The 19,842-nt window shown below is 38.2% G+C and overlaps 1 protein-coding gene and 1 long non-coding RNA gene across 1 annotated transcript; one reads left to right on the top strand and one right to left on the bottom strand.

Annotated features, from left to right (window-relative positions):
• Positions 1 to 19,842, bottom strand: part of LOC135308667 (uncharacterized) — a 126,825-nt gene that overhangs the window by 5,640 nt on the left and 101,343 nt on the right.
• On the top strand, positions 704 to 1,552 carry LOC135308671 (uncharacterized). Its single transcript, XR_010369061.1, has 2 exons — positions 704 to 896; positions 1,457 to 1,552. It is a non-coding gene; the product is annotated as an uncharacterized LOC135308671 (long non-coding RNA).

The raw sequence follows: 19,842 nt of genomic DNA, 5'->3' as shown, positions 1-19,842 counted from the left end.
TCCGTTGTCCCGAGTGTTTAACGCAGCCCTGGACACACCAAGGCCGGCCAAGTGCTCTCCAGGTCTGTGCCCGGCCCGCACAGCCCAGCTCGGTGCTGGCCCTGGAGCAGAGCGGCTTCCAGCAAGCAAGAAGCAAACGCATCATGCCAAGAGCTAAAACACACCAGATAGGGAAGATGGCATTAATAAAGGCCTTGGAATTCACAGCTCTCTGAGAGACATTTGGGGTTCTCAGCTGGACAGAGATGATCCGGCTCTGTCCTGTGCTCAAAGCGGGGAACACACCCTACCACAGGTGCTTGGCTTGGTCTCCGCAGGCCCAGGCAGGTGCCAAAGCTGCTCTTGACAGCCTTCTCCCTTCCCACGCCCCACTGCCAAGTGCAAGGGGCCTCAGGGACTGAAAGGAGCGCAGGGAAGCAAAGGGAGACAGCTGCACCTACCTCACTGGGGGCTCCTGGGGAAGCACTTTGCTTGAGAAGCAAGCCCCTCTCTTCCAAAGGCATTTCCCCAAATGCGCACATTTCCCAGGGAGCACCAACACACACTTAAGAAACTCTGGCAAGGCTGAATTCCTTCTGCTCCTTGCAGCCATGGCACTCCAGCTTGAGCTCCTCTTCCTTCCCCCGAGTCTGTTTCCACAGGTCCCTTCTGGCACGCAGCCCCGGGCCCCCTATAAACAGGAGCTGCCCGCTGCCTCCTCACGTGCCTGAACTCCTGCCTGTGCTCAGGGCAGCAAAAGCAGGCTGTTGCCAGTCAGGGAGCGGAGCCCTGTTCCCGCAGGAGGCTCTGGTGAGCCCCTTCCCACTGTGCACGCAGCACTTCTCCTGCCTGCCTGCTCACTCACCCTCAGCGAGGACCTGGAGCTCCTGTATTTGCATTGCTTGAAGGTTTTCATGGTCTGTATCTGTCGCCTTCATACCTTCATGTTCTTACCTGCGTTCTGTCCTTTTTATGCATCCATCCTTCTACGTATTCTTGTCTGTTCTTCAAGTTACCTTACATGTTTTTCTTCTTTTTTTCTTTTGTTTTTCTTCTTTTTTTCTTCTTTCCTATATGAAGCTTCTCACTCCTGGAATACTCCTACATTGCTTAGAAGATACTCACAGGTTTTGAATAGTGACAAACCATTGCCCTCTCTTTTCAGATGGGGTTCTATTTTATGTATTTCTAAGGAAGTCTGGCCCTGTTGCAGTTCAATAAGATCATGTAGACACATCCTATGAAATTTTTGAATAATCTGGGTTGTATACTTTGCTGCATATATCAACATGGAAACGAACAGTCTCTGCTCTGTGTTTTAAATACACAGCATTTTTAAGCTGATGTGAAGAAAGATATAAGTCAAACTAAAGATTGGGAGAAGAAATCTTTTTCCAAATTTAATATTTTAAAATCTTTATAAGTGTTAATTCTAAGATGTGTTCTTATTTATTATCATGCTTCCTTCCTACCATAGACCAGAGAAATCCTGAATGCTCTAAACAAGCCACTGAGCAACCTATTTTTGAATGAAATTTGGAGACACCAAAGGGTAAGGCACTTAGAGGAAAGATCTGAGGTCTTGGATGCTTACCCAAATTGAGCTGAGTCTCTGAATATTTTTGCTTGGCAATCTCTCTTGAATCCTAGTATTTACATTGTCACAGAGGGAGTATTATTGATCACTTTCCACCACCATGACTTTTACAGTGTCAATCAAAAACAAGCAGCTTTTGCTAACATTCAGACTCCAGCTGTACAAATGTTCTCTTTTTGGGGCTCATTAGTTTGCTCCTGCTGGCATCTTTTCAGCCAGAAAAAAAGCCCTCATGTTTTCATTCAGTACAACAAGATGGTATGAAAATATTTTGCATAAACTTGAATTCTAATTAACTAAAGATAGTCTTTCTTAAAAAAATAATCAGAAGAACTCATTTAGGCGTTAGAACTACAACTGAAACACTTTTAAGATGTATGGTTTTTACTCTGCATTTTGATATCTGAAACAAAGTTCACTGGTAGTGGTTAAAGATGCCCAGAGTATGCAATAGAATTGAAATAAAAAACTGAAAGATTTCATTAAGACAGAAGGAGTCGTTGCTCACAAATTAAGTTATATTAATTCAAAAGCCAAGCAGAATACTTTGATGGATTGTAGTGTAGAACTGGGCAAAGGAAAGAATGTCTACAACTGTCATGAATTGCTAAATTAATCTGTAAGGAGGAGAATATTGATTTAATTTATCTCATCCTGTTGGTAGTGTAACTGAAGACTAACTCAAATTCAGTGGCACCAGATACACAGATGATGGTACTATAGCAAAGGTTGGTGGGAAAAGGTGATCCCAGAGTGATAAACAATTTCATCAGAAGAGCTCAAACCCAGTCTGTTTTCAAGAGAAGGCAACACACAATCTGTGGATTCCACTGCTCCTAAAAGTTAGTGATAACCTTTGTAATGTCTGTGGGTTTTAAGCTATGGTTGATTTTTCAGGTACCTACACATAACTAGGACACATAGACCAAAACAGTGATAACATGGGGTGTTGACCTGCTGGTATAAATCAGGAGAAATTATATCATAACAAAGGAACTAACAAAGTTGTAATTAAGTGATGAATCAATTAATAGGTCAAGAAATTGTTTACATAGCTCAGCAATATGGGCTTGATTCAACATCATATTGAAGTAAATTTAAATATATCTGAATAGCATTAGTAAATTTTTGATTAAACTCCTTTTCCATATATTTTAATGTTGCTTTAAGGATCTTTTTTACTTCTTGAATTTGAGGTTTTGAGAAGTGTTTTTTCCTGATCTTTCTTAAAGTAAAATATTATCTTATTTTTTCTACCCAATGACTCAGTGTGTGACAGCTTAAGCATGTGAACAGCCACCCTTAAGTTTATGAGATGATCTGTGTGCTAAAGCTCTACATTTTTGTAAATTGTCACTTGAAATAAAAATTCAGATATCACCATCAATGGTGAGAAATTAATTCTGATCTTCATCGCAGTTGATAAAATTCTAAATAGTTGTGGTTCAAAGACACTAAAAAATCTGATGTCATCAACATATCCTGCTGAAGCTGAAATTTCTTTCTTTGATTGTCTCAGCTTCATTTCAGTTAAGGACATGCAAGAAAGCCAAGACTAGCTATATTTCTTGGAATTAAAGAAGCTTTCTTTTACACCCTATTTACATATTAGGTCTCTGAAGTAAAGCATTCAAGACTATTTTATATAGTCTTATTTTGCTATAAAGGCAACCAGCCCAGTTTATCAGAATAAGTGCAAATGGAAAAGAAGCAGGATTGACTACACAATGTCTTTGCTCATGGTTGGCAAACAAACAGGCATGTCAGGAATGAAGCAGACAATAATCATTTAAGGAAATCCTGAACACAACAAAATATGTCTAAAATCTGAATGTTTTTCTCTGTCTTGTCTGTTTTGAAACAGTCTCTTAGAGAAAAAATTCCAGGGCTTTGTGTGAGAATCAGTATTTTCAAATGAGTAAATGTGAGGTAAATGCATGAATTCAAACCAAAGTATGAGGGATTTAGTCTCTATTGTGTCAACAGGATTGAAATGAATCAATCTGTAAAGCCTGATGGGAGCACCAGGCTCTCCCCAGAAACATGTACTTACCTTAAAACATTTGCTTACATTCACGTCCAACATGTTGTTTCTTTTTTTTGCCACCAGCAGCAAAAGGCTTTCACATACTTTCTATCTCCTTGTGGATTTATATTGTATTCTTCTCACATAGTTTCATGTTTCACATTGCAAATTTTGTTTATGTAGTTGTCAATCTCAGGCGATGTCTTCTTGCCCTGTATACACACAGACAGTAACACTTTTTTGGATTAATTTTCAGCGATTCAGAGTATCACAGTGCCTCAATGAAGTAAAATACATTAGTCAGGCTAAGAAAGTAACAAGATTTGTGCCTAACCTGAGACATAGCTTTAGCGTGAGACAGCATTATGCCTTGTGCAATAGATTACTGGGGAAACTCTTGCTGAGAGGATGGTGCCTTCTGTGGGATCCCAGACCTTAAATCTTCTTTTCAAGCAGAAGTTCACACTGGTATGTCTCAGAATCTAATCATGGTACCAAGACTCCTTCTGCTTTTAAAGTGTACTTTGACTCTAAACCAATGTTAATAACAAAGGAAGTGGCAAAAGAAATATGAAAAGTATTGTATTGTTTGAGGCAGAAAAAGATCTTATGTTTAGAATCTCATCATGTAAACTATCAGCAAGTATCCTCTGACTTTTGTAATAGCAGTTTGGAAATAGTTTGGATGCACTTAATATTTATAATCTGCAGTGCTTTGTATTTCTTAGAAAACTTTTAATTGCTTGATCTGCATCTGTAATCAGTGACAAAAAATCAAATAACCCCTGATTTTGAAAGTGTTTTACAGCTCTTCCTACATTGTGAATCAAATGACAAGATAACCAGCTCAGCTTCATGTTGGAGCTGGAATCCTTTCACTGTACCTAAGATATTGAATCATACTCTAATATTTTTAAAAATGCTAAGTAATTTAAATAATTATCATTAAAAAATAAAATATACAAAGCACAGGAAGAATGAGAGAACAGAAAAAAATAGAAGAATAAACAAGAGGGAGAGCCAAAGTTAAGGCAAAGTGACTTACTGGTGTATTCTGCCAAAGGCCAGAAAAGCAGTTTCCATGCAAAGTTCTGTTTTCCTGTTATTCAGAGTTGTGGCTGAAGTTAAACCAGCATGACAGCTGTGCAAACTCCACTTAAAAACCTGGTATTTCACATGTTCACTTGGCATTTGAGCTCCATGAGGTTCCTCTTGAACCAAGCAATTTTCTCTGGAATGATAGAAGTCTCATAAAGGTCAATTCTTATCTTCTTAGGTGTCATTAGACCAAAACTAAAACCTCTAAGTTAAAGCTGACAAAGTTAGCAAAACTAAAATGCCATTTACTTCTCTCTTGGTTGACCACATCTTGAGAAAATGTGAAGGGAGTTAATATGTGCTAGAAGGATCCTGATTATGTTTGTGGGAAAATCCTTTTCTTCCTTTCCCCCAAAGCATCTTTACTCCTAGAAATGGGAAGAGTAATAGAAAACAAAGAGAGCCCAAGTGCATTCATCTATTCCAACTATTTTACCAGGCGCCTCACTTGATTAGTCTCTCAATTTATGGAAAGAGCCAAAGGAATTCATAGTTTTCAAAGCATTTTAAAACTGTGTTTTCAAGCATCACTCTGTAGCTTGCTGTCTGTATTTTCCATGACACTGAAGTCTGCACTTGCTTGTAGTTAATTTTCAGCTTGGCTGACTGACTTTTGATGCTCCTGCTGAAAGTGCCTGTGGTGTTGCATCCTTCTGGGAGATCAACTATAGTGACTGTTTATTTCATCTCTATTATCACACCACTCTGCATACATTATCTTATAGATATCTGCAGCACTTCTGTTACAGTTTACTGAACTGCTTATCCTGGAAAAGTCAAAGTCACTGGGAAAAAGTACTTATTCAGACAATGCATGTTAATTCAACAACGAGAGTCTCTGATTAACACAGCAGGACTGAGTTCTTGTGAACACTCTGCATTCTGAAGCTGAGTGATGTTCTAGTGCTGATTAAATCAGAAAAAAAGTCTCTGTTGCCTTGCTAAACAGGACTTGGGCAGTCAGCCTGCAGCTGCCATCCAGCTGAACTTGCCAGACTTTGGCAAGAGATAGAGCTGGCTAAAGAAAGTTTCTCAAGCCTATGCAAGAGTAATTTCCTTTCCATCTGCCATTGTGGAACATGGTTTGATTTACTCAGCCAGCAAATCTTGTCAGTTCCTGGAAAAATGATGCCTTCATAGTATCACTTGACCTAGGTTCTTGTGATGCCATTAGCAGCACAGTTTTCAGGAGCTTTTAGTCCAGCCACTTCCCTCAAAGGTGCCACCATGCTATAATTTTAGTGCTGCTATTTGTCCCACGTAGAAGGAAAAAATCCAGCATAGTTATGTATTGTGTTATAGTTATGTATTGGCTGTGATGCTAATCTGAGACTCTAGTTTGAGTAACAAAACCCATAGCTTCATAGGATATCCAGTTTGGACAGAAGTGTGACTTCTCCATAAATAGCATCCGTTCCTTCCTACAGCTTTGATTTTGCTTTGCCTGCACACCCAAAGACCATGAAGTGGCTGTATCAGCCGTTCAGTCAGTCCTCTCATCTGAAAAGATCAGCACAATGGGAAACACGACTTACTCAGAAGGGCTGATCCAGTCTGAGCAAACAGGAAGATTAGTATTAACTGATACCTGAGATGCCAAATTAAAAAAAAAAAGCAAACCCACTGAAATATTCTACTTTTATTCAATCTATTTTTAATTTTTGTACCTCCCTATAATTGGGATGAGGAGGACTAAAACACACACATTTTTAAAATACAGTCAAGTGAGAACTGACTGGAGAATTGTTTCTAACTACATCAGTGGATAAACACCAGGGAAATGGAATTGGTGCATTAGCTAAAGACTGACTATACTGGAGCAAATGGCCATGAATACATTTAGGAATATATAAAGAGAAAGATTGGAATCTTCAGAAGGATCAGATGTGAGAACAGCTTTCTAAAGCTTTGTGATAAACCTAAGGTGTTAAGCTTGATTGGTTTATGATCATGTTTAAATAATAGCTGAGACTGACTTGATATTTTAGGGGGCCCCTTCCAGAACTGAATCCTCTATTGCCATCTCCATATGCTGAGGTCCTTGAGAAAATGTAATTTCCAAGCAAAAAAACACATAGGAAATCACATATGAAATCTAACTTTTTAACTGTGTGCTGTTCTCCTTTGCAAACTCAAATATCAGATTCTAACCACATATCTCTATTCACAATTAACTATCTAATCTAGCACCAGAAATCAAGGCTAATTCTAGGCCTTCATGGAACCTCTATCTTACACAATGGCCAGCCTGAGCTCTACACCCTGTTCAAAGATATCTCCAAAATATTTTGCAATTAAATGGGAGATACCAAAGGTATGTATTTTGGGATTATAATCTCTGTGTTTCTGCAACAGAGATGCAGCAGCCTTTGAGTTTAACACATTAAGGGTAGATTCCTGGGAGGAACAGCTCTGTGTATTCCTATAAATAGGAATCCAAACACTTAGAGGAGGATTCAGCACTAACAGATACATTAAAATTTTTTGTTAGGAATGTTAAATATTTTTCAAAATTTATTTTTCTCCATCTTTATAATATACTTGACACTAAGTTAGTTGAGTGTTAAGTACTCACTCTTACTGGAGCCAATAGCTAACATGTTTGGAAGTCCAGTTAATTTCTTAAGCTACATTAGCTTAATGAAGCATGTATAGGCTCCCATAGTCTTTGCACTTATATGACAACTTGTCATTAATATTAATTAATGACACATCAACGCACATTTGAAGTGAATGATGAAAATGATCAACCAACCATGAAAATGCATTAAAACAACACTCAAGCAAGGCATCAGACAGGCAGAATCTAGATAAACATGCATCAGGATTTTGCTGTGTTAAGTTGAACAATTGTTTTTACATTGTAGGAGGCCCCAAACAGATTTGACTGATTGCTTCTGCTTTCCCAGCTTGCTGCCGTTTCTTCTCCTTTTTAAAGATATTTCCTCAGTGATGTATAGAATGGAAGACAGCAGTGAGTAATGGTGCCAGAAAAATGGAAAATGCAGATGATACGAGAAACAATCAGAAAAAAATATTCTACATCTGTCCATAGATCAGAGGTTTAGAGATCAGGTTAGGATTTTTTCAGCCAATCACTCCTTTCTCAAACTGATGATAAAGGAATGGAAGAACAGATTTGACAATATTTGGTCAGGTGCTCAGTGTGAGCCAGAAAGCATAACCGTATTTTAGGAAGAATAATTCCTGCTCCTCCTCTGCCTTCCTTTATATAATTTGTTGTGCCTGTTCTTGTACTGTTGCTTTGAATTGTGTTGATGGAAAAGTAATCGATACTGTAATGGCACTTTGTACTTCAGTCCAACTTTTCAGACAAGGACCTTGAAGCACCATTTAAAGTTGCTAATTCCAAGCATATTTCCAGCAGATGTGTCTACATGTGGACCAAAGCACCTTCTGCATGGTTCTGTGTGCCCAAGAAATGCCATGGGTTTTATAACCACAGGGGGAGATGAATCCTGATGTTGGTAGGGGAGAGATTGACATTTTGTATGTCAGCAAGTAAGGGGGAAATGGGCTGAAAATGGGAATGTATATGTGCATTTTGACTTCATAGCCCTGCAGACAACAGTGGGAAGAAGCTATTGACAGATGTAGTTCTTCAGCTGGATAAATGGTCCCAAACCTGGGAAGCTCTGTAATGCTTTTTAATTGGGTTGCACAATGGCTATACATGAAATAAAATTAAAAAGTAGCCAAACTTTAAGAGGAAAAACACAGATACTTTAGCAGATTGCAAAATATTTGATATGAGAAACATTGAAAACACTGTTCCACGAACTGACTAAAACTTCCTTCAACAAAGCTTTTGTGAAAATATTGCTATGTGTTGAATGAAATAATAGGCCTTTTTAATCTTTTAAATTTTACTACACTTCTGTAACAAAAGACACAAAAAGCAATTCTTTGCAGTGGTTCATGGAATTACTTCACTTTACAAAACTAGAAACATGCCTTTTCACTTGGCTGTGTCCCTTTAAGACATTCTAATAAAGTACATTTAATGATCCAAACTTTGAAAATTTGTACCGTCTTATTTCAACAGCCAAATGATTTCACACTTTTTTTTTGGGCAAAATTAGTCTCATTGTAACATTGCATCTTAGCTGGTAGAGAGCTGTGGTGTCTGGCTTTCTATCTGGTTTTCTTGCAATATTACCATAAAGCACAAATTTATTTTTATTTAATGTGATAAGGATGCAAGGGTTGAGACAGGAACCTTACTTCTGTAGAAGTAATTCCTTTCTTATCCACTGCAAATGAAGAATTATGTGATCTTCTGCTTTTGGTGATTGGAAATTCAGAAGTAAAGCTCTCAAAGCACTTAATTTTAAATCAAATCTGATTAAGCATCTCAAATGTTTAATACATGACTGGCAATATGGCTTCACCTAAAAGAAAATTGAAGGAACATGAAGAGTTAAGAAGAGAGGTTGGACAAATGGCTTGGGTGTAATCCTGACTGCAGCAAACTCAGTTCAGCCTGCTGATTTGATGGGGCTGGCATTTCACCGTGAAGTGAAACTAAAAGTGCAGAGATTCTCCTAAGTGTTTGTTCTGTCTGGCAACACAGAACACCTAGTAGCAGGAACACACATTAAAACATCAAAGCCTTTATTTGCTCTGTGCCAGTTCAAGGTACATTCTGCAGTTCTAAACATTTCAGCATAACTTTGCTCTCCTAATGTGAGAGTTATTTTCTCCTCTAAAGAAGAACTCATAGCCAGCTTTCTAAAATAATGCCATGCTGTCCTAAACTGCTTGTTCGCACAATAAAATAGGCATTTTCCTAGCACAAAGGAAATGGCTAATTAAAATTTAATCAACATATTGAATACCTTGGATGTTTTTAAAGGAAGAAGTACTTGAGAAGTAATGGTTTTTCCTTACAGTTTTTAATTTTTCTCCTTTGCAGTCAAGAAGGAGAACTTAGGTAAACTCAGTTAACAAAAAAAAAAAAATCTCTTTTTTATAGAAGAGAAAAAAACGTGGTGAGAGACAGTGAAAAAAAAGAAATGGAAGTATAAATGCCAGTAAAACTTACAAGGCAATTTACTGCAGTATGAGACCTGATTTCTAGATGGCTGGGTCCTTAGTTTTTATGCTCACCCATGCTGAATGACATGCAGAGCAGAAGAGTGTGCCTAAATCCTGATGGTTTCACTGGGATGTGCACAACTGAGAAGCTGGCGTGTGCCACCAGGGCCAAGGATGGACTAAAGTAATGTTTTTGAACATGTGTTAATTCACATATATTGGTGTTCCCTGGAGGACAGCAAACTATTTTCTCAGACCAGAGGACTGAGGAGTGAGAGGAGACTTTTACTTCCACCTACAGTTGTTCTGAGACTGCACAATTACAGCAGTGTAATTTAAATTCAACAGTTTTATTATAGACAGTTATTTTTAATATATTGCAAAACCAGCCACATATGTACTGAACTTATGGGAGAAAAACAAAAAATAGTTAAAAAGACCCTCAACTTTTCTTCTCACCACCACAGGAAAATAAATTCTTCCTCTTGGACTTCTAAGTCACTGCTATATCTACCAGAGTTAAAGTAATTTCTTATCACCACTTAGTTAATTCTTAGAGCAGATCTCCCAAATGTACCTGTTAATTTATCTGAATATGAGGCTCACATGCCATGGACTAACAGAGGCAAACATGGCCAGGTCTGTGATGCTGTCTTGTGTGTCTCAAGCTCAGTGTGGAAAGTCCATTACTATGTCTTCAAAAGTAATTTCAAAATACAAATGCAGTAGCTAACAGATTCTTTTCTCCTTCCTCTCTTAAAAGATAGGTAATTTCCTTGCCCTGTGCTCCCTTATTTTCCCTAGAATGAAGTATAGGGCAGAATTTTATTTCTTGAGTTATCAGCAGTAACTCAGGCTCACTGCTGACCTAAATTCTTCCTGCTCAGAATCACTGAAGTAGAAAATAATGAAGGCAGTGTTGTTTCTCAAATGCAAAACTTGAAATTACTGGAATGCCTGCAAGTTCAAGGCCTCCAGATTTACTGTTCAATTCCTTATAATAAATTCTTATGTAGGAAATTTTACCTATTTGTTAGCTATTCCTGTACTAAACTAGATAGCTTAATATAATAGTTTATCTCTCCTTTTTTTATGGTTTTCCCTAAAAGCCCTTGTTATTAAAAAGATTGTGGATGTCATTTATGGTGGAGACACAATCCACAATTTTATGCCCAGCTATATATTTTTTTATTTTCATGTCCGTGTGGAATTTAGTGCTTGAGCACAGCATTATGGAATACCTGCAAAGATTTGAATGATGATTATGATGTCTTCTGTTGCTGCTTGAATGTAATTATTTGGCCAAAGTAAATATTTGGAACTTAAATGTCTTGGCCTTCTGCTTCCTTCTTTACAAGGGTGAATATTTTTATGCCAGAAAGGATTCTTGTTCATGGTGTTTGATAGCTTTCAAATGATGAATCACTTTGAGCAACATTTCTTTGAGAAACAACCAAACAACTTCATTAAAGCTGGTGTTGGCACGTGTCAGTGCTGCAAACAATCAGCATGTCAGCAGCAGCAGTGTTCATCAGTGACATTTTCATTTGACTAGAATAAATTACTCCAGCTAATGGCAATTAAAGCTCTGAGTACAGCTTTGGTCATCCCAGCAGGAAATCCCACCTAAGACAAAGGTACCAAAATGGCAACAAGCCAGTCCCCTTTGCACACTCAAGTGTGTTGGTAAATACCTTCCTTTTGCTACTCCTCTTACTTCACTGTGTTTACTGCAGTTGGCCAACTACTGATTTCTGGCTGACATTAGGGATTTTTTTTCTTTTTTAATACACAGGGAGCTGTCTACCTGTCAAAGATTTCCTCTCAGTCCCCAGGGGTGAGAGGAGCTGAACAGCATGGCTGGAGAAAATAAATTGCTGAGGACTGTTCCCTACTGTGCCAAATGCAATACAGAAATACAAATGAGAGCAAATAGTGCAGGCAAAGCCTCCCAGCAGTGTGCTGCATGGAAGGTCTCTGGACAGAAGCAGGAGGAGACTTGACATCCCTGGTATCCATAAAGGCCAGGGACACCCCATCCTGTCAAGTGTTGTGGCTGATTTAAGGTGTGCTACTGCCATGTTCTTTGGCCTTCATTACGGAAGCAAATAATACATTATGAACCTTTAGATTTACTTCCTGATATATCAGAAGAAAATTAAATTATTATTTTTTTCCTTACAATACAGTTTTAGGGGATTTTGGAGGACTGCAAATCAAATAAAAAAACCCAGTTTCTCTTCAAAAAGGGTATCTGCATACCGCAGGGATTAATTTTGTTTACGTGAAGGACTTTTGTTCATCAGCAGCTGCAGCCTGGGCATGTTTGCTTTCCCAGCAAAGTGTTGCTGTCAGCTGCAATAAGATGATGGTTGTTTCCTTCTCAACTGCTGCCTGTGCCCTGTGTTGATGTTACTCAAATGTGCTGCTGCTCAAGGCAGCTCAGGGCCCTGTCTGTGCAGCCACCCTCTGCAGCCAGTTCTGAAGACAAGGAATGAAGGTGAAGATTGGGCACTCTGCTAATATGGCTTTTTACTGCCTCTGAAGTGTTCTGGTTTGCATGAAAATAACTACTTTACCAAAAGATAAATTTAGGAAATATAAAACAGCCTGGGTATGTTGCATAAAGCAGGTGGATTCATATACTGTAGGATATTCTACTAACAGAAGATCCAGCTTTGCTAATGTAATTTTGTATTATTCATATTGCATATTGAATTTTCACTTTTCATATTGCAATTTGTATTTGATCTCATTATTATACTCTCCTAGAATGCCATACCACACCAGGGAGTTGTTAGGTTGAGCATTTGGTCTAGTTTTATTTTCTGATTCCTGCTGTTCCCTTTAGAGGTGTCATTAACATGAGAATTTGGTGTTCTATATTTTCAATCATTTGTGTGCCTCAAAGGGCTCATCAGAACTCATTATTAGAAAGTGTGAGTTTGTGATTGAGACTGATAGAGAGCTATACAGGCATATATATTGTATATATTGATATGTTTGATGGGGGGAAGTCAGTGACTGAAGTCCTGTATGTAAAGCAAGAACCTTAAATATGTCATTGCTATTTAGTTAATGGTGAAATAAGGAGGTTATAGCCTAAGTTCCTCTGAAAATCTAGCTACTCACACTTAGATAAGTATGACTTGAAGTCTTTAACTACAGATTCTCATGCATGACTGAACTGCTGCTCTAAATGGAGGTATGTGTGTATAACAGAAGTCAAATGAATGTAAAAACACTTCCACTTCATAGCATAGCAGTATTATACAAGGCCTGTGCTAGGGTGATACTGAATACTGGGAAAGGATGCCCCTTGAAACAATGCAATTTATACTTTGAATGTTGCCAAAATCAACACTGCACTATAACATTCTTGTTGCTGTTATTATAATTAATATTCTTTCTGGGTAATAATTACTAGCTGTTCTCTTTCCTTCTTTCCTTGGTAATATATAGAGCATTTTCATTAAGTTAGACATCTTTACAGTATTATCTCTCTTCTATATTCTCTGTGTGCCTCAATCTTTTTTCTTTCCTCATTTTTCTTTTCCTGTTTCCTTCCTCATTCCTGCCATTGCAGGGCCAAAAGTTTAGACCAACCTTTGCAGAAGGAAACCCGAATTAAGTGGTCCTTGTGGCTCTGTGTTGCCCTGGTGGATGAGTTGTTTGTAGTTCTGTTTCCTTTTCAGGAAAACTTCCTGAAAGCCTGAGATAAGCCTGAGTTCTAATTACACCGAAAAAGGGGCATTTTTATTAGAAGAAATTAATTCTATCACAATTGATACCTTTTTTTTCACTACAGGGCTTTCTTGTTATGATAAAAATGACTCTTAAATGGCACAGATCCCCTGTGAACAACATGAGAAACACAAGGAGTAATTCTTACATGAAAATAGATCATTCGTTTTTGACACTTTGGAAGAGTTAAAGAAAGACATCCTCCAGTCAGGGATCTAATCAGTAAACCCCAAAATCTATGCAGAGGGCATTATTCCTATTTCTTGGATAAACAAAGTGAGAATTCTGGTACACTATGAAGTTCTGCTAAGATCTGTTTTAGTTGAGAAGTCACCTGCTCAGGGAGTGTTCTGCTGCCTGGCTTTCCTACTACAGGAAGGAAATGAGGAGATCAGATCCTATTTTGTGATCCTCTGCAGTTGCACTTAGTATAGAAATGAAATTACACACCTGGGAAAAATTGCAACCAACACGCATTGCATTAGAAAATAAACATTTTCCTCCATCACTGCAAATATGTTTCCTGTGCAAGAAACTCCCTGGAATTCAAACATGACCCTAGATTCATCCCTTGAAGCTCGGTGGTAGCCAGCCTACAGGTGTCTGTTATCTCTGCTTGCTCTCTGCTGTAAAGCTGCACTTGCTCACTCATGCCACAAGAGCAAACATATTCTCATGTCCTTTGTAGGCACCTTTCAATATTGTTGGCATCAGCTTTCTTCCCCACATGGCCTATGAGCTTTCTGTGAGTGCTCTCCAGCAGCCTCGGGTGGCTGGATGTGCCTCCCCTGTTGAGGCAGAGCACAATGCTCAGGACAAGGAAATCAGGAAATGCGCGGTGCTTGGAGATAGCTCGAGATCAAACAGGATGGCTGCTGCTCTCTGCACGGGAACACGAGCTCTGCAGCACATCTGATACACGAGTGTTTGTCTCTCAGTACTGCCAGATGGGTACAAATCTGGGCTCTCAGGATTTGGAGTGCTAAATTTGTCAAGATGGCATTGTGAGAATATTAGCTGCTGGCTGCTAAACTCTTTGTTCACCAAGAAGGCTGCTCTTGACACTTCCTGATAAACTCTGTGAAATGTTTGTCATTTTTACTTGCCCTTTTTTTTTTTCAAAATTTCTAACCAATGTTTATCTTGCCCAGGATTTAAAACTACATTTGCTTTAAGCTATGCGAAATAACATGTAAGTAAACAACATAAAAATCAACTCAGCAATTTAAACAACATCTTTACTATTTAAATCTGTCCCCACATTTTCCCACTGCTGCTATACATTTTTGGATATATATGGTCTTCTAAGAAAAATAATATAAGTGTATTAATTTTTATTTCCAGTTCTTGAACATAAGATTTAGCAGTAAGTTTCCATCATAGTCAGGCAAATACCCTCCCCTGTGCTGCTTATGCCAGGATGTACAGTACTATCAATTGGTTTATTACCTCTATTCTTTCTAAGCTTTTGATTGCAGTCATAAACCCCAAAAGGACTCATTAAGCTTTTTTCACTTTTATTTCCATGTGCTTGGAGCACTCTTCAAAAATAAAAATTTTAATCTGAGTTAAAACTATGCTAAACGTGTTCTAAAAATCAAACCAGGTCCTAGCTCAGCAGAAAGAATTTGTGGTCTTACAAGAAGTCCTTGGTTCTGCACGCAGGCTGTCATTAATTTTAGGCTCTCAGAATAAGGGATAAGGTTTAGCATTCCACAAACAACAAGGATAGCTCCACTCAAAGAGTAGACCTAAAGCTGGCCAGGTTTAAAGAGAAGTTTCTGATGTTAAGGTGGCTAGAAAGGTAAATGAACCCCCAAATTTAAATTAGGTGAAGTGATGCACAATCTGAAGTTTTGTGACATACAATAATTTCTGCAGATTAGAACAATTTGCATGAAAAAAGGAAAAAGCATTACCTTGCATGCATTTTGGAGGATGACAGGGGTCTGTCTTCGATGCAATGTCCCCCTCTGAAGAATCTTGTTTTTCTTAAGGTTTTCTTTTCCACGAAACAATACAAATTTGTTTGGGAAGTCAGCTAGTGTAAAGTGGAATAGCTCAATTGAAATGGACATTTATGTTAATTCACACTAGTTCAGGACTAGCCTCATGTACCAGGGCTACACAGTCCTTTGAAAAATGACTACAATTTTTTTAAAAATAACAACTGAACAATGTTCTTTGGGCTATGGAAAACAACTCAAACTTCAAACAAAATATCTGGCCTAGAGAGTATGGTGTTGATTTCCCCTACCATAAAAGCAGTCTTACTTCTACAACAGCTTAAATAAATGACTTGTTAACATTTACAGCTGTTAACTTACTCACTCATCCAATCACAACAGATCAGTGTCAGCTGGAGTGAAAATTCCTTTAAAGCAACTGCATTTAACAAGACAGGAAAAATTAGTTCTGGAAAGCTGAAACATTTAATTACATGCTGTTTTCTGGGAATGAACCACTTTCCTTGGCCTGACAGTCCAGTGAGTTTCCCCAGAGTTCTGGGTGGGTGCAGAGATGTTCCTGGACATTGTTCTAAGAGTAACACAACTTTAGAAACACCTTGATGCTGGCTCTGAGTGGCCTGCCTGAAGAGGTGTGCAGACACCCTCGTCTCAGAGGGGCACTGGAATCAAAGCCCTGCCATAGCAGTTTTATTGGTTTGCTGTGTTTTAATTGGTGTGAAATGGCCAGGATGGGATCAAAATAAGGAAGTGTCTATTTGATGATAATGCCAATGAAGTACAATGCATTTTTAACTTTTCAAATATAGTTAACTGTTCAAATTATTTACCCTAATGGGATGCAAAAGAAAGACAGCATTCTCTTATGCTGATTCAATATTGTTGCTTTTTGGGGGGGGTCCACATCTATGATCACTGTTCCAAATATTATGAAAACTGTTCCGAATAAAATATGTGGTTCCACTGCATTTAACTAGAAACAGTTTTCAGGCTGTTTTTGCAAAAAACAGAAAGAAAAGCAAACATGACTTGAATTCTGTCAATGCAAGTTAAAAATATGGTAAGAAAAAAAAATTGATGTTGGTAATGGCCACATATAACAAGGTTATAAATAAATTGCTCACTGTTCTCATGTATTTTTAGTAAACAGAATTGGGAATAGCACAACAAATCCCCAATGCCCAATTAAAGTCTCTTAACTAATTTAACAAATGCATTGTAAATGGGTAGCTGGAGATACTTTAAGTAAACATACATTTCACAGAGGAACTTTAATAGCCAAACAAATGAAAAATCAGTTCAAATGCTTTAGCTTTCTCAATTGTCCTAAATAAATTAGTCATAAGAAAACAAACACAATTAACAAGCACAATCATACTTTTAAAAAAAATTCAGATGACAGCATTTTACTGTATGTGTCTTTCATGAATGTCTTAACTGAGAAGCAATTTACAAGGTGCTCTAAGCCTCAGTAGAGCTCTTTTCCCCTTTTGCCCAGGGTTGCAATTATTTTGATGTGCTTTGCTTGTTTTGCTTTCGAATTATTTCCAAGTGAACGGTGAAAAAATCAGCTCACTTCAAAAATCCGAGGCGGTTCCCTTAGTGGGGAGGTAACTCCGTGTGTGGTTTGAGAAGGAGGCACAGATCTCTCCTGTGCTCCCTCGGCAGGACCGTGCCAGCCATCCGACCACCAAAACAGAACATCTGCCTTCCCAGGGAAGATTGCCCTGGCACTTTGCCTGCACAGATTTTGTCCTTGTGGAATCCCTGTAAAGAGTGCAAACTGTGCACCAATTAAAGAGGACTGAAGGACACGCACACAGCAGCTGAGCAGCATGTGTGCTGGGTCTGCCTGTGATGGGACTGTATCAAGCAGGAAGATCAAGTGGAAAAGGAGACAGCTGTGGAAAATCTACTCAAGAGTGAATAAAATTAACTCAAGTTAACAAATCAGGAGGCAGAAAACAACAGTACAATGTGTTGGTTTTTTTTCTACAGCACTTAAGGCAATAAAGTCATGGATGGTAACTAAGTTTTCCCCTCTCCTTCCCTAATGACCTTTATATATATATATGAAATAGTAATATTCTCATCAATGAGATGTATTTCATTCATGGTACTTTCACTCAAACTACATGAACATAAATTAAAGAACAGATTCTTCTCCCTTCACTGTGAAAACTTACCAGCCTGGACACTCATAGGTACAACCAGACACATGAGCTGCTTGTCCAGGTATCTAAAAGTAGCAGTCAGGATGTCTTGGTCTGCAGAAGAACTTGGCAGACTCCTCTGAGTGGCATTCTGGTTTATGGTATATAGAAAAAGTAAAGCAAAACATGACTTAATAATTTGGAAAGATTGGTCTCATATGGCATTGGTGAGTCACCCCCTGGGTTGTGATCAAAACTTCAGACTCATATATTTTTGAGAAATAGGAGAAAGAGTGAAAAAGAAGGACAAAAATGGTCCTGAAAGCTATAAAAAATGCCTTTTGATGCCAAACAAAAAAAGATTGCTGAAGTGAGTTGATGAAAACAATGAAAAACTACTTGATCAGGCTCAAAACCAACATTCTGGACAATTTCACAACCTATCCCAAAAGAGTTAGTAGTTGTAGTAAAAAATACATAATTCTCATAACTTTAAAAGTAAGATTTGACAGAACGTGTATGGAATAAATAAATTGTTAATGCATTTAGGAATAGTTATGTCCAAAAAAGATTAAACTGTGAGAGACCTACCAGAATTCCTGCAGGCCAAATTCAGATACAGTTCTTTAGGCACTTCTTGACTTGAAGAACATCAGTAATTAAAGAGAAGTCTATTAGGCTTCATTTGCACATTACAGTGAGAAATAACCACCTGCTACTTCAGATTTATGCCTATGCATAACTGAACTTCACATATCTATATGCTAATATTAAAAGGGAAAGCACTGAACATATTGGTGCAGCAAATGTCACAGGGCCATATTTCCTAAAAGCTGTGTTTCTGATGTAGTTCATGCCTATCTACAGAGGCTGAAAGTGTTTTTCTAATAGACTTTGCTAAACTGGATTTGTTGATTGGGTGCTGAAGACAAGATTGCTTGAAAGAAACTGCAGCTGCAGCAACAGCAGGAAAAAATAATTTATTTTCAGTATTGCATTGGGCAAGATATGGAGAACACAAAAGAGACCAGCTTGAAAGTTGTTGCTGCTCTTTATCTAAAACAGTTCTCACATTGTTGTCTAAACCAGTTCTCACCTAGTTATGTGAACTTCCAGGAGTTTTCCTGAGGGAAGTTCCACACCACTGGCAATATTGCTGAGGGAAAGCACAGTGCCTTCTGCTGAAATTGATGAAGTCTCTGATGCTGACAGGGAACAGTTAAGAAACCAGTTGTGATTTTCAGTTTTCATCAAAATTCGATTTAAAATCAACACAAGATGGGGTTATGTTTCAAGCCTGTGTTTGCAGTAGCTCATCCAACACTAAAGAGAGATGCATTTGAATATTCAAGTTTAGATGAAAATGGGAATGCAACTCATAAAGGCATTTTTAAACTTCCTCTCCCCAGACATAATGAAGTGTTTTCCCAAGTCAGTCTGAGAAAGTACCTCTGGGAACTGGTTTTACTCTTAGCTGTCAGGTCCCTAAGTCTCCTGACCTTAAACTGGGCACTCTGTTGCTAATTGTTCTCTGTTCCCATTGATGTCTAATTAACAAAGCCACTAAAAGTCAACAGTTAATGGAAAGATCTGAGAAAATGTCATCAAATTATTTCCATAAAATTAACATTTTTGACTTTTACTGGGTTATCTTAGAAAGGGAGTCTTATGAAAGGAAATTTTATACAAATTGAAACCAGGCCCTAAACCAACAATGAATGGTACAGGCCCATTCTACCACACAATGACTTTCCCTTGCCATTTTTCACACTTGTGACTCTGTGCAACTATGAGGACCTGTGTGTAGGTAAATTTTGCCATTTTTCCACACTAGAAAAAAAAAGTCTTGCTTCCTTTCCCTATTTCAGTTTGTGTTTTTTTTTTTTTTTTGGTTTTTTTTTTTTTTCCCCACACAACTTCTTCTTTAATTAAAATACATTGGCTGTGGAAAATGAATTGATAAATCTGCATGTGAACATGATATGAGAAAAGAAAAATTTCCCCTGCCATTTCCATCATGACCTACAGGAATCACCATAAGACAAGTCCCCCTAATTTTTTTTCAGTCCCTTGTCTTTCCTCAGGCTGTCAAGGTGACAGAAGTCATAAAAGTGATTTTGTGATATGGACCAGACTCAACCCTGACAGCATATGCTGCAGCACACTGTGAGAACCCTATCCCTCCAGAATATTTACCTGAGAGGGGTAATTCCCTAAAGG

This window comes from Passer domesticus, chromosome 10 (assembly GCF_036417665.1).
Source record: "Passer domesticus isolate bPasDom1 chromosome 10, bPasDom1.hap1, whole genome shotgun sequence".
In the NCBI taxonomy this organism is placed as follows: Eukaryota; Metazoa; Chordata; class Aves; order Passeriformes; family Passeridae; genus Passer; species Passer domesticus.
Note: the sequence above shows the minus strand (reverse complement) of the source record. Positions and strands in the feature narration are given on the sequence as shown.